Source organism: Tursiops truncatus, chromosome 19 (genome assembly GCF_011762595.2).
Source record: "Tursiops truncatus isolate mTurTru1 chromosome 19, mTurTru1.mat.Y, whole genome shotgun sequence".
Classification (NCBI taxonomy): domain Eukaryota; kingdom Metazoa; phylum Chordata; class Mammalia; order Artiodactyla; family Delphinidae; genus Tursiops; species Tursiops truncatus.
The window spans coordinates 23,767,569-23,782,902 of NC_047052.1; the positions used below are offsets into that span (position 1 = coordinate 23,767,569).

The 15,334-nt window shown below is 39.1% G+C and overlaps 1 protein-coding gene and 1 non-coding gene across 3 annotated transcripts in view; both read left to right on the forward strand.

Moving 5' to 3' along the window:
• The window catches only part of CDH8 (cadherin 8), a 354,111-nt gene that overhangs the window by 237,487 nt on the left and 101,290 nt on the right, over positions 1 to 15,334 (forward strand). The gene's annotated exons all lie outside the window — the stretch shown is intronic.
• On the forward strand, positions 14,394 to 14,524 carry LOC117309291 (small nucleolar RNA SNORA18). Its single transcript, XR_004523580.1, has one exon. It is a non-coding gene; the product is annotated as a small nucleolar RNA SNORA18 (small nucleolar RNA).

A 15,334-nucleotide genomic window follows, 5' to 3' on the forward strand; every position in this document is an offset into this window, starting at 1 on the left:
TGCCACATCATTTCCTAAAACAAACGAATGAAATAGTTCTTCTGTGCAAAGCGGAAGGCTGGTGCAGGGACAAGAGTGCACTGGTGGAAAGAACAAGCCTGCATTTGCTCAGGCCCTCGTGTTCTAACGTTTATAACCCAGGGGAGGAACATTGCCTAATGGACAAAGCCAGACTCTGGAACTGTTCAGACGGGAATTCTATTCCCATTTCCAAGATCAGGAAACTGAGGAACATTTTAGGGGACAGCATTTTTCAATGAAGTTCACAGAGAACTTGACATGCCCGGCTGATCCCAGTCACCTGGGTTATTGTTCAAACCAGAGTTCTGGTGTTTGCCTAGGACCTATGGAATCAGAAACTCAAGGCAGCCATTCAGGAATCCACTTTTCGCAAGTTCTCCCACCTCCCCTCCACCCTCCCCATCAGATTCACATTATAATTTAATTATATTATAATTAATATAATTTTCTATTATAAACATAATTATGATATTTTGAAGGAGGGCAGAAAAAGGTGACATGTTCTTCTGTGTGTGTGTTTTGGTCTCTATTTTTTGTTATTCCTGTGGTGATAGGTGATATTTCACTGAGCTGAGGTTTGAGCTAAGGCTTGTCAGATGAGGCACAAGATCCCTTTAGGTTAGGTAGTGTAGTAAGACCTTCTTAAGAGAGAGATATGGGTAACAAGCTCAGCTGTCAGAGAGATAAAGGATATTGGGGGACAGTAAGGGAAACATTTTCTTACATAGAGTCTCTGCAGGGACATTTCAGAGGCATTGAATGCCCATTTTAGAGTGTCCTTCCCAGAGAGAGTGGTGACGTGGGATGGAAAGTGGGGAATCTCGCTGACCCTGTGTACCCGAGAGCTGGCAACTGGCATTTGCAGAAAGCATACTACTATTGGTTACATGAAATTATTGTAAAGCAGGAAGCATATATTTGCCCATTAAATGAATCTTTGAGTTATTGATAATGCATTGCTCTAGCCCACTACAGTGGGCTGCACACAATATTGTCAATGAAGCTTTTCACTAATGATGGTTAGATCTCCCAGGGGACATACTAGTCTGATAGCACTTAAGGAATGTTTCTTCCTGACATAGGGCCCAGCTGCCAGAATAATTGCTTTGTCCAACCCAGGCTACTTAGGAAAAATACATCTTTATAGGGAGCTCATTGTTTCGAGAAATTCTGGGTCCTGGAGTTGGATGGAGTTGGCCACATTTTGCCCGTACAACCTTGGGCAAATTATTTCCTCTCTCTTGCTCTCAGTTTTCCCACCTGTGAAATGGGAGTCATAATTGTTCTTTTAAAATTAGGTTGTAGTAAGAACTGAATTAAAAGTGATGGTACTATACCTTTTAGCTTAAAATCTATAATCTTTAGTAATTGATGAATAAATCACATATGTTCTTGTTAATACAGCCCTAACCTGAGGCTTTGAATAACAGCTTAATTTTAAATTATTTATTTGGTTTATATTTTATTTTACCCCTTCTCCCCACAACAACAAAATTGGTAGTCGTGACTTGTGTGTTACTGCTGGGTGCAGTTGTGTTTCTTCATTGCACCGCCAATATGTTCACTGACCTTCCTCTTGTCCCTGGTTCGGGCATGGTGGATTGACCTGTGCCTAAGTAAAAACCCTCGAAATGAAGCAGGCATATTCTGGGAGAGCCTGATTGAATTAAGGACTTCAGATTTTATATCAAGATCTCGTTCAAAATATGCAGTGTCTCTATCTATTGCCTGTGGCATAATCAGGACTAGAGTGTCTTTAAGATCAATATCATTCCCTTGTACAGAATTGAGTGGAAGCAGATGGAGAGAAGGTGTTGTCCAGTTCAGTAACTCTCACAGAAGGGAAAGGATGATGAAAGTCTGAGGTGAACAGTAAAATTCAGGGGCAGGAGTGGTTAAGGGCTCCCAAATATCAGAGAAGCTATAGCACTATGGCTGACTTTCTGGGAATATAAGCACATGGCAAGTTCCTAGCAAGATCCCCCTACCTCAGACAAGCATGCAGGTGCGATAAGGTAGAGATCAGTATTCTTAAAAATAGAGATTATAATGAAGGGAAGTGGAAATAAATTATGGGAAAGTGAAGGGGAAGCTACAGTTTCCTGGGAAAGAGATCAGCATACAAAATAAGATTTCCCTACAGGGAAGAATGGGAGTGTCATTCCAAGTTCAAGGAGAAGCCTGATACAGGCCCCACATGAATATCATTTTGTGGGTAACCCACACCAGATTTATTTTAACCACTATAGTGCCCACTTCATATACAGCTGCTCCAGTTACTTGAATACTGACTTGGGAATCTCTCCCTTAGTTCCTCTTTGTTCTGCATCCTTTCTACCGATATCCTCCCACCACCTCTCCATCTCTTTCATCTTTACCCCTCTTTTGTTCTAATCTACTGATATTTAGAAAAAGCCTGCAGATTGAGACTGGAGCTATATCAATAGATTTTAACTAGGAACTCCTTTAAGATATCACTATGCCTAATAGCCCCTTAATCCTAACCCAGAAAAAGGCAGAAGGTAAGAGGCTTCCATCCCTATGTCTTGCCCTGGTCTCTCTTTATATACCACCCTCCTCAAATCCTTAACAGTAACTCCTACTGTAGACAACTGTAGATAAAGGATAGGAAGTAGGCAGCAAATAGTAATTCAAGGTTTTCAGCTGCAAGTTGTAGCAAACTGACCAGTCATAGCAAATGCTCGTCTCCAGACCTGAGGGTACCAGATTAAGGGGGGGCAGGTAGGGGAGGTCCTAGATATGTGAAGAGATTATAAATATTGGAGGATAGTAGGTTGATTTACCCTCAGCTACGGTTTCTCTGAGGACAGAGGAAGCACATGGACTTGGGAAGAAAGTGCAGACATCAGTCTACAAGTCAAAGAGAATAACATATGAGTTAAGTGGCCAAGTTTATAAGTCAGTTTGCTTGGATGGAATCATAATTTTTTCATTCAGTCACACTCACTCCATTGGTAAATTACTTCGTTCTGTGGCTTAGTTTCCCTATTTATAAAATGGGGGATATATTGAAACACCTTTAGAGGTGTGTGATAAGGAATGAATATGTTTACATCCTAATATCTTTCCTAACGTAGAATAAACTTCTGGTAATAATGCTTATGCTAATATTAATTATCATAATAATTATAAAGTAAACATTAATTTTATCACTTTATATAATTAAAGAGGATATGCCTAAAAGTAATCTTTTTGTCATCAAGTAAAACCACCCACCTTTATTTTAAGGATATACAAATTGTGAGTTTTTGAGGACGTATCATCCTGAGCTGATTTGGGAGGTATAATTTTCCACAAAAATATGTATCCAAAAGGAGGGGCTTCTTTCCTCTTGTCAGTCCTGGCCAGCTTGGCAACCTTAAAAGCCTCCTTCTTACCCCAAACTAAGGTCACAGTTACTGTTACCACTGCTTTCTCAGACAGCAGTAGTGCTTACTAGGTAAAAGCAAACTATGAAGTCAAATTTTCAGAGCCAGAACATATGCTCTGTGTGTGATTTGAATAAGTCACATAATCTCTTTTAGCCTCAGTTGCTATATTTGAAGTTTGTCATGACAATTAAATGATGTAATACAGGTAAACTGCGTAAAATAGAGCCTGGCGTATAGGAAGGACTCAATAACGTTTCTCCTTTCCCCTCTCTAGTGCCCCTCCCCCCTCCTTCCTCACCCTCCTCTCTATCCTTCTCCAGACCAAACCTGGTGCCTACTCAACCCTGCATAAACATAAACTTTATGTCCTTTATCTAAACATTCTATTTGTCATTCAGATCTCCCTTTTTCTCCCAGCCACTTGGACTTAGGAATAAAGGGAACCAAAATAGTCATATGGACATTGATTTGTATTGGTTCACTTCTGCTGCATAAATGACCGTGTCAAAACTTAAAATGATAAAGATGTATTTCTCGTGGTTCTCTGGAGAAGCTGAGTGGTTCTTTTGGTCTGAACTGGTTTTGCTAGTCTATCTGGTCAGCTGGTGGCTTGTCTGGGGCTGGATGATCTATATTGGCACCAATTGTATATATGACAGGATAGTTAGGCGTTAGTTAGCGCCTCTTCTCTGCTCCACATGGCCTCGCATCCTCTCATAGGCTAGCTCAGCTCCTCTGGTGCTACTCCCAGGCGTCCATGGAACAGCAAAAGACTGGGGAGCAAGTACTTGCCAAGTCTCTATTTGCATCAAGTTTGCAAATCCCACTGGTCAAAGCAAGTCACATTACCAAGATTAGGTTTAAGGAGTGGAGAAACAAATGTCACCTCTTGATGGGAGGAGTTGGAATTTCCAAATATGATGGGCATTCTTTTTTAGAAAAATTAATTTCACACTGGGATGCTAAATCTCAGTGTATATGACCAAGAATCATATGGACCTGTAGCCTACACACATAGGTACGTCCCTTCTAGATTCCTCTTCTCACATACATCTAAAATTCTCTGCTCTCACGTCTTACTTATTTGAGAAAAAGGATTGGACACAGTATTTCTAACAGCTGTCAACTATAGATTCTTTAGAATTTCAACTTAAGTAGCAATTTGTATTATTCATAATAAATCTATTAGCACATTTTTAATGCTACAAAAATTTCTCCTACCTGACTGCTAGTGTAAGCTTTAGCAACTATTATTAATCCTTTGCTATAAGGTCTCAAAGATCCATGCTCTTTGCCTTTAAGAGACTGGTTGCAGCTTATAATACCCATTTACTTGCTTGAGGTTTTGAAATTACCTTTTTTGTTTGTTTGTTTGTTTGTTTTGGCTATGCCTTGTGACTTCCGGGATCTTAGTTCCACGACCAGGGATGATCAAACCCGGGCCCACAGCAGTGAAAGGGCCAAGTCCTAACAACTGGGCTACCAGGGAATTCCTTGAAAATACATTTCTAAAGGGAGAAATTGGTAAAGTCCTTGTTCTCATGAGACATTTTATTATTGCTTGTTATTGATCACTGTTTTATCCTGGGAGCCTAGCACAGCGGGGCTCCCAGTACATATTTGCTGAGTTAATGAATGAATAAAGGAAATAAGAATTAATACCACAAGATAGTAACCTGATTATTTCTGACTCTAAACAGACACTATTGATTAATTGGTGGAAAGGATCTCTGCTTTTAATATACCCCACTTAGCTGTTTGTTAAAAGTCTTGGGCAGACAAGCACATAGGCACAGTGGCTTTTCTGGATTTTTTAAAGTCCTTCTTTCCTGAGTGACTGAAGGTGAGGCATAAAGGGCAGGAATGACTATGCTCTCCTTGTATGAAAATTGTGGGGCACTGACTGTGCTCAAAAGGAAGAATTCCCAAAGAATATTAACCAATCTAAGGTCAGAGACAGAGACCATGAGAAAGGTGCTGGCAGAGAGGAGCCTCAGGTCCTCTCACTTTTTCCCCAAGGAGCCAGGCTTCTGATCTAAGAACCTTTATTTCTCTTCCCTCTGAGAGCCTGAGGCAAGCCTTGAATTATGCCAGCCCACACTTCATTACCCAATGAGCCCGTTTATCGTTTAATCTGATATGTATTGAACAAGTAAGTGGAAGCAGGTTACAAAGCAGCAAAGCCTAAAGAATGAAAATGCAGCATGTTTTCTGATTACAGGACTCCTTAATCCAGGGCTTAGAAGTCAGGGCTAAAAATAGATGCCAGTTCCATCTCTGATCCACCCCCACCCACCTAGCATTTCAGTGCCAGGTCAGGTGGCCCTTTTAGCCAGATGGTAGAATTTTGAACTATGATAACTTGCTTCCATCTAATTTGGGGTGGCAGGGCATTGGTCACTCTACACCCTCACTTATGATACTGATACCTTCTTGTTCCTGGAGTAGCTATAGGACAAGGGTTCACCCCATGTGATACCCAAGGTCAAGGGTTATGCTGTTTGTCACAAAGAAGCAAGGAAGTAGAATGTAAAGAAACTGTCTCTAAGGCATGCACTGAAACTCTAAATATTATTATAAAAAATAATATTATATAAAAATATAATATTATAAAAAGCATATAATTTGGAGTAGGATGGGATCTCTCCATTGGATGGGAGAGACAGTCTTCTCTGGGAAGATTCTTTGTGGATGGTATATTTTCATCAGGGTCATAAAGGCAACAGCAGGCTTTTGTCAGAGATGTATTTCCAAACTAACAAACGTCTTAATCAAGAGAAGAGCACAGAATATCTTCTGCAGATTAGAGAACTCAGGAGAGAAAAGAATATATGGTTGGAAAGTTAAGTATGGAAAATTATGATTGCCTTCGGATGCCAGGCACAGGAAATGATCTTATTCTCTGTGTCAGAGGGGCCCATCAAATACATAGAAATATCAAAATAAGGGAAATGTCTGGCTCAGAATATTAGCATTCCAGATTTAGGAGCAGAATAGGTTATGAGTGGAACAGAGAGCCTACAACCTAGAGAATGAGAAGGGGAAGAATATGGCTATGATGGTGGCTCAGAATCGCCCGGAGAGCTTGTTACAACACTGGGCCAAAGAATCTGTATTTCTAACAAGTCCCCACGTGAGGCCGATGCTGCCGGCCCAGGTCCCGCACTTGGAGAACCACTGCTATAACCCCTGCAGTCCTGATTCAGAGTAAAACTGAAACTGCGTTAGAAATGGAGTTTGAATGAACAGAAATTGGCATCTGGCTAAAACTAATGAGCAGCAAGGAAACTGATGGAGACTAAACCTTGGTGACGAGAATGAAAGTAATGATACAATTAAGAGTTACTGCTTACTGTATGCTAGGCAACATTCTAGCCCTTCTCATGCCCTTTATCCATTTAATCCTCACAACGGTTCCATAAATTGGTACCACCTGTCTCTCATCTCATAAAGAAAGCGAAGATACCAAACTTCAAGCTCTCCATGTTTAGGTGGCTAAGTTTGGATTTGATCCTAGGTTTGTTTGACTCTTCAGCCCAATCTCTGACAATTGAGCCTGCATCCTCTCCTAGTGATAGCCTAGTTGCTCCTGAGACATATCATGATTCATGTTAGCAAGTCAAAAAACAGAAAAGATGGTCCATCCTTCCAAAGTTTAAGAGTTCACAGCCCTCCTTTGACTAGCTCTTTATAAAACAGGTTAGAACACAATGGGATGTCACTGATACGCTTTTTTCCCCACTGAAAGGGTGGGAGGAGGTCCAGTTGGGGATAATGAATCTAAAATTTGCATCTGTGAACTAGCTGTTCCAGGGGAATTTGGATTTTTAGGAACCTCCAGTTCCTAAATTTAAAACAAAGGGGCTCCTTTATTGAAGTTTGAATGCTCCTGCAACCCACTGAGATAAGCCTAGAATGATGCTGAAGTCTGCTCCGCACACCTGCTGTTATAATTTGACAATGAATGATTAACAATAGGCTGAAGAAGGGAGACATGGAATAAAACCATGGATGACAAATGTGGAAGGAAAAAGCGTCGGCTATGCAGCCAAACAAATATGAATTCCAACCTAGTTTACATTAACAACAACCTACTTGAACATCAACAGTTTCCTTGATCAATCTAATGTGTTTATTTATTGGTTAAAAGGAAACTGCAATACTCAATAGGGAACTAACACTCAGCTGGTTGATATAGAGAATATATATGCATATATAATTATCATATTTCTGTAATTAATATAGATTACATTAATATACTCATCACATTATATTATTACATATTATTTACTATAATTTAATATGGTATAATATAAATATATTCTCTATATCTGTTTTTAGCAATGGCAATAATAATAAAAGCCTCATCACCTGTTCTTTCAGGTGAACTATTGTGAGCTTGATGTTCAAGAGACACTGACTTAAAAAAAAAAAAGACACTGACTTTTTAGAACATTCTCTGTCTTGACTTTAACTGTTTTGTTCAGTAAAACAAACAATTCTAATGCGCTATGAAGAAAATCTGTGTTTTTCTATTTTATAAAAATATATCTATATGTATTTTTCGTAGCTCTAAAATAAGGCTTGTCTTCAGGTTGTGTTTTAGGCACAGTATCTGAACCTCATTGCCGGTTAATACTTGAGTATCTCTGGATATAAACATACCCACACTGAGCCAGCATCTGATTTCCTGCTGAAGTGTTTTTCACATTTCCAATATAATTATGTAGCAGTTACAAAGAAACCAAGACTGAACTCCACAGAATACCAGAATACAACAAATCCACATTTGTTTATTTAAGAAACGATATAAAAAGCATGGAAGACAGAACTGATGTGTTGGGTGACTTCTCAGGGAAACTGATAACCTAAAATAAATCTGAAAATATCTGGATATTTATCAGAAGTGACTGGTTAGGCATGGGTTGAAAAAGGCATTTAGATGTTCTACAAATGGCCTCTGGCATATAAATAGGAGACCTTAGTGAAAATGCAAAATACTGAATTAGATATCTTTATTTTGGTTTTGGTCTCTGAATGATTGATTTTGTCCCTTGTAGTCTCCATCTTAAAGAGAGTTAAGATCCAATAAATTAGTCAGTAAATGTACCAAATGACTGTTGACTGAGCACACAAAACTTTAGTGAGTCAAACACATTTCTGCACCTCTGTACTAGACACTATGGTCACATGTTGTTAAAGACATAGTTCCCGGCCTGGATGCGGGGCTTCTGCAGTAGGGAGATAATTGCTGGACTACAAGCAGGTTGTCTAATGGAAGGAGACAGAACACATCCTAACAACACATATGAGGAAGAAATTAGCTCTGTATGGTGCCTTCTCCAGTGTCCCTAGGAGTCAAGTGCAATGCTCTATTGGGACAAGTGAAGAGGAAGAGCAAGAATGTTGCAGGTGAAGGGAATAGCATGAATCCACCCAGGATGTTTTGGGAATTTTGTGATGAAAGGTAGGGAATTGTTGATCTTGGCTTGTTTCAGTCCTGGTTATGGGAGCCTCCACTGTATGCACACTTATTTCCACGTGGACCTTTCTGTTGTGCTTTTTAGCCAACAGGACAATAAAAATGAACACCCAAGGTATATTGTCTGTTTGTAGAAGGACTGGAGAAGCTTACTGGTCTTTGGACATCATAGGAATTACGATTTGGGAAAGTTGCATAGATGCATACAGAGCAACTCTCCTACGATCTCCTTTGATTCAGCGTCTAGCTCTGTTAAATTTACTAATATCTGTGAGTGGCAGTCAAGGCAAACTAGAATTTGAGATGCTACCTAATTCCAGGCAGAATGACAGTCACCACTGTGTGCAAACATTTGTTTCATTCACTCCTTATAACAGCATTGGGATGGACACATCCTGAGCATTGTTTCAGAAATACATGAAATGAAATCTGGGGAAGTCAGGGAACGTATATGAGGTCACAGATCTAACTAACACTATGAGGTTCAGATCCACCAGGTTTAATACCAAAGCCTGAACTCTCTACTCTTTGGTGCTACTAATTGTGACAGATGGGAAAACAGGGCAAACATCCTTGAAAAATATTAATCTCTGTACAAATGTGTCATTAAATGCCAGGCTTTGTGCTAGGCACTATACGTTCGGGAAGAAAAAATCAGGGAATTAAATTGCTGGTAGTCTACTTGTGATAAAAATCATAAATATAAAAGTCACATAAGGTAGTATGTTTATTTTATTCAGCATAGTTTTGCCAAGAAACTTGGCTCATCTACACCTTCACATGAATATTTTTGTCCTTCTTCTTAATGGACACATACTGTAATTATTGTGTCTACAATAGGAACAACTAATTTTAAGAGGCAAGGAGTCGGGTATGATAAATCCATTCAGGAAACATAGGTTCAATTCTTGGACCTATCATAATGGTACTTCTGGACTTCAGAGTTCTCTTTAGCCTGTGGATAAAATGAGACCATCACTAAGTTCTCACCCATCTCGGGTTGATGGGTCTTCAGTGGCTGCAGCATAATATGAGAATGAAGAGCACAGGTTTGGGGACAGAAAGATATGGGGTTGTAAGCTAACTACAATACCTGTAACTCAGGTGATGTTAGGAAAAGCGCTTATCCTTTCTAAGCCTTATTTTCATCATTTGTAAGGTGTACATAATAACATTTTTCTATAGTGTTGTATGCTTCACCTACCATAGTCCCTAGTCTTAAAAAAATCATAGAATAGTTGAAATATACAGGGGAACATGTGGGGGAAGCAAAAATCTTTAATCCTTTAAAACAGCATATTCAAAGTATGGTCTAGTGTAAACCCTTTTAGGGGTTCCATGAGGTCACAGTGTGTTTATAATAATACACAGATGCTATTTGCCTTTTTCTCTCTCATGTTCTCACACGTGAGAGTGGAGTTTTCCAAAGGCTACATAACATGTGTTGGTATCATTGCTCAATGGCTAATGAAATGTGTGTGTGTGTGTATTATTTTGTTTTAAAAAGTAGTTGTGATTTCTAGTTGCTAAATATTGAGAGATATAAGCTAGTAACATGTTTTTATAAATAAAAACATTTTGATTTCTTTAGTTATTTTTAAGTGTATAAGGAGGCCCTGAGACCAAACTGTTTAAGAACCATGGCTTTAGGAAGGCATTTATCTTCCCAATTAGTTTGAGATATAGTAACAGCAAGAAGTATTGCTATATCTTAGATATCATGTTGATAAAATAATTTATCACCAGCAAAATGTAGGTTGGATATTGAAAGAAGTAATGTATATAACATCTTTCATAGGATTCTTGGTATAGTATAGAGAGTAAGAGCTCACTAAATGTTGGTCATTGTTAAGAGCAGAATGAAAATGAAGTTATCCTCAGTGGAAATAGATTGACATTATAATTGACATTTCTAGGGTCTCATCAAATAAGGCTGCCTTCTCTAGAGACAGCATTTTGTCAGGACATTTCAAAGACTTGCCTTCTGTCAAATCCCGGGTATTGTTACTCTTTCAGAGAGGCATATGAGCAGGAATAGGGAATTAAGTATGTCACAGAGATAAAGGCGGGGGGCCCATCCAGGTCTTCCAGGGAGTGACACCCCGGTATAAGGACCAAGCCTGATGTGCTCTTTCAAGACAAGCCCTGCCTCTAGAAATAGGCGGATTAACAGAACACAGGGCTGCTAGGATTTAAATTGCACATCTAACTCCCATTCCTCTCACTCCATGTTTTTTCAAGCCAATTTTTGTGACTATTTTATTCAATTTTAGAAAAGCTGCAGTAAAATTTGCTGACCTAGATGATGATGATAATAATGACAACAACAACTATCATTCCATCATTTCTTGAACTTACTTTCCTCAGAGCTTGACACAGCATTCTAAGTAGTCACCCATGTATTTTACAAAACTTTCCTGTGTGGTTAGAAATTAGATTATCTACATTGTGCAAATGAGCAAATCAGATAGCTATTGTGTGTCTTTAAGCTTTAAGGACTTTACAACTAGTACTTGGTGGAGCCAAACTTTGAACCTTCGTTTGTCTGACACCAGAACCTCTGCCTTAACCACTGTGCCACACTCCAAAGCCTTTGGCGGACACTTTATTTTCACTGTAAATTAATGTGTTCATATTCTTGTTAAGCAGGTGTCTTCCATGGGCTTGGCTAATGCATACCTGTGCTGAAGCACCATTCTCTTCAGGAATGTGCTGACAGAATAAAGTTTCTGTTCCCACAAACCTGAGGACAAAACCCTAAATCTCAGTGAATGTAGCAAGGCGAATGATATTTCGGAAAATTTAGTCATGAAAGTGAGGCTCTTGCCAGATAAGGATAACTTTGGCCTCCAGATTTCATTTCTGCTAGTAATAGGAATTCCTTACACTTCTCTTTTTATATTATATATTTGGTAAACTGATTCTTTATTCTTTACAACATTGAAGCCTCAAAACAACACTATGAAAATAAGCCAGGGCTGGTTGTATTATCCTACATTTTAGATGATGTAGCTGAAAGTTAGAAAGCTTGAGTTGTTTTCTCAGGATCATTCTGCTAGACAGTGTAAAGTCATTTGGTAACCCTAAGACTTTTCATGAGTCTGTAATTAGCATGTGCTTCACTAATATTCATTTTGCAAGAACAGATATGTACCAGATCAATTCTGGTAATACAAACTGTGAGGATGGTAACAATAATACCACCTCTTGGTCACTCTGTGTATTACCATCAATTTTATGGAGTAGTTATTTTATTTTATTTTATTTTATTTTTTGCGGCACGCGGGCCTCTCACTGATGTGGCCTATCCTGTTGCAGAGCACAGGCTCCGGACGCGCAGGCTCAGCGGCCATGGCTCACGGGCCCAGCTGCTCCGCGGCATGTGGGATCTTCCCCGACCGGGGCACGAACCCGTGTCCCCTGCATCGGCAAGCGGACTCTCAACCACTGCGCCACCAGGGAAGCCCCTGGCGTAGTTATTTTACCTAGGAACTGTATAAGGAGTGTCACACACACTTTTAAAGCAGGCAGAAATCATCTTGGTAAACACCTTGAAAAGTGTTAGCACATCAGAAGAAATTGAATTGAGAATGGGCGTGTTTCCACTGTCTTCAAGGGAGCAAGATGGCTGCTGCCCTGCTCCTTACACAGTGCTCATCCTCTCACCTCTCTGCAGACTGTCTTCTCCAAAGCACATAAATGCAGCCCTGGAGTTGTGCATGCTTGAGGCTCAGAAGTTAGATCTTGTTTTTAAGGTGCCAGGATAATGTTGGCCTGAAGCTCCTCTTCATACCATAAGTAACTTGCATGGACAAAAGACTATTAACTTTTCTTAGTACAATAAATATTGAGATAAGAGACTGTTAAGTAAATAGATTATATTATCTTCATTTTATAAAATTGAGATATATGGAGGTAATTTCCTCAAGATCACTGAATGAGCAATTTCTAAAATTAAAATGTCTACCAAGTCTGTCTTTCTACATCAGTAGACTATATTCAAGTTAAGAGCACATGGACTCCTTGCAAATAACTAAGTTTATTCTGGATATAGAGTCTCTCCTCTCTCTCTGACTCCTTTCTCTCCTCCCATGGAATCAGCCTTGGTTTCTCAAAGGAATGCAGCTAATTTAAAAAGTTTAGGGCTTCCCTGGTGGCACAGTGGTTAAGAATCTGCCTGCCAATGCAGGGGACACGGGTTCGAGCCCTGGTCCGGGAAGATCCCACATGCCGCGGAGCAACTAAGCCTATGCACCACAACTACTGAGCCCACGCGCCTAGAGCCCGTGCTCTGCAACAAGAGAAGCCACCGCAACGAAAAGCCCGCGCACCAAAACCAAAAGTAGCCCCTGCTCGCTGCAACTAGAGAAAGCCTGTGCGCAGCAACGAAGACACAATGCAGCCAAAAATAAGTATAATTAATTAATTAAAATAAATAAATAAAAAGTTTATATCGGTCTATTGCTGAAGTACTGGGTCAAGCCAGATGTGAATTTCAGACCTTGTTTCATATTTGAAAACAATAAAGTTACTTCCTTTCTTACCAGAGTTAAAGCCTAGAAGGCAGAAAACAGTAGAACTCTCCTGCATTAATGCGAGAGCATTTTTAAACAATTAGATGCCTATAATACGTGATGTCAAAACATCTGGCAGCAGAAATGAAAAATTAAATCAACTGGAATTTATCCACATACAGCCAAGCAACAGACGTGGGGGAAAGGCTGGATGAGTATCTCAACTAATTTTGATAAATTCCAGGAGAGATAAACCCTAATTGTCCACTTATTAAGTCTTTGGAATCATGGGTCTAATGATAGTAATCCCATCTGAAGGTTGGGTGCCAACTGAAGTGTCAGCTTGCAGCATTTGAAGATCACACCTTTCTTGGTTTCTTAATTCTCAGATGTCTTCATTCTTTTTTTTTTTTTTTTCTGAAAAATTGTTTAGTTTCTCAGATCTGTTTGAGATTTAGGCATTTGATTTAAGCACTTGATTCAAACAACAAAAAGCTCTTTAAAAATCACATTATTCCTGCATTCTTATATCTGCCTTACTCACCAAGGTTGGTAGGGTCATAGTTCTACTGGAAATTTTATTTGAAGAATCCAGTAGAATAATGATGATGATCTCTTAATTTATCCAGATTACAGCTCTTTACATGTATTTCATTAATCTTTGCAGCATTTCTCTGAAGTATGTAAAGGGCAAGTATTATTAGACCCATTTTTCAAGTGTAGAAAACAAGATAAAATGAGATAGAAAATCATTTTCCTAGGATAGCAATAAGAGCCTTGACCAAACCACCTCATATATGTAGTTGCAGTATTGCTTTGAAAACGTGACAAATGCTAGCTAGTTAATTTACTTGGAAATTATTTCTTAAACTTGTAAGATGAGTTATTAGTGTGTGTGTGTGTGTGTGTAGATCTGTATCTATATTTATATTGTGAGGGGAAGAGGAAAGGGAATTGTTTCTACACATTACAATAAGCATTGGAGTTGAGGTCTATCCCAATGAGGCTTTTCCTATAGACCTACATCGTTGGAAACAGCTCACAGGATAACTATGTGGTTTCCTTTACTCACAGAACTATGTGTTAAATCTGTGGGAAAGAACTACAAGACAGAGCTGCTAAATAAACTATGAAAAACCTATCAAACTTTTTAATCATAGGTATCGGCATATCCCAAAGATCTGTACTATTCTAGGGTGTGATAGCTTAGGAATTAATATGATTTGAAATTAATGAATGTTTAGAGGGTGTCTTAAATTCAGAACCAGGCAGATCCATCTCCTCTGACCCTGAACATGGCCCTAAAGTAAATCGCTTGAGGAAACTGGATCCTAAAGATTACAGGTGGGGGATTTTTGAAGTGTGTCCATATTCCATTGGATATCAAAGAAGCCTGACTAAAAGAATTGTGCATGACTTGACATGACAACTGTGGATTGAGCAAAAGTTCTTTTTGGAAGGGCTATCTTGAAGATTATGACTCAGACATTGGAGGAACTAAGGTAGATTGGCAGTGGAAGGAATCAGAATGTGTGAAATTCCTTAAAAATGTATTGACTTTAAATAATTTTGCCTGTGTTACACATCATTTTTAAAAAGCTTTTCACTTTTTGTAAAATAAATAAAATAAGCATTGGAGAACTGAGAACTAATTTAAATTAGTCAATCCTCTCTTGGTCTATGTCATGCCACCTATTACCTTCACCGTCTCAGTTTTCTCTACCTTTCCTACCCAAAGCTCATGACACAACAGACTATGAAGACAGAGAATCTTTGGTATACTTCGTTCAGTGTGGAGACAAGACGAAATGTACAGCAACATTAATCAGACAGTTTATGGACACGTATAATGGTTATGCTGTGTCAGTAATTGGATGTGAATGGTTAACGATTCATGTAGATGGTAGTAATTAGTCTTACTTTTC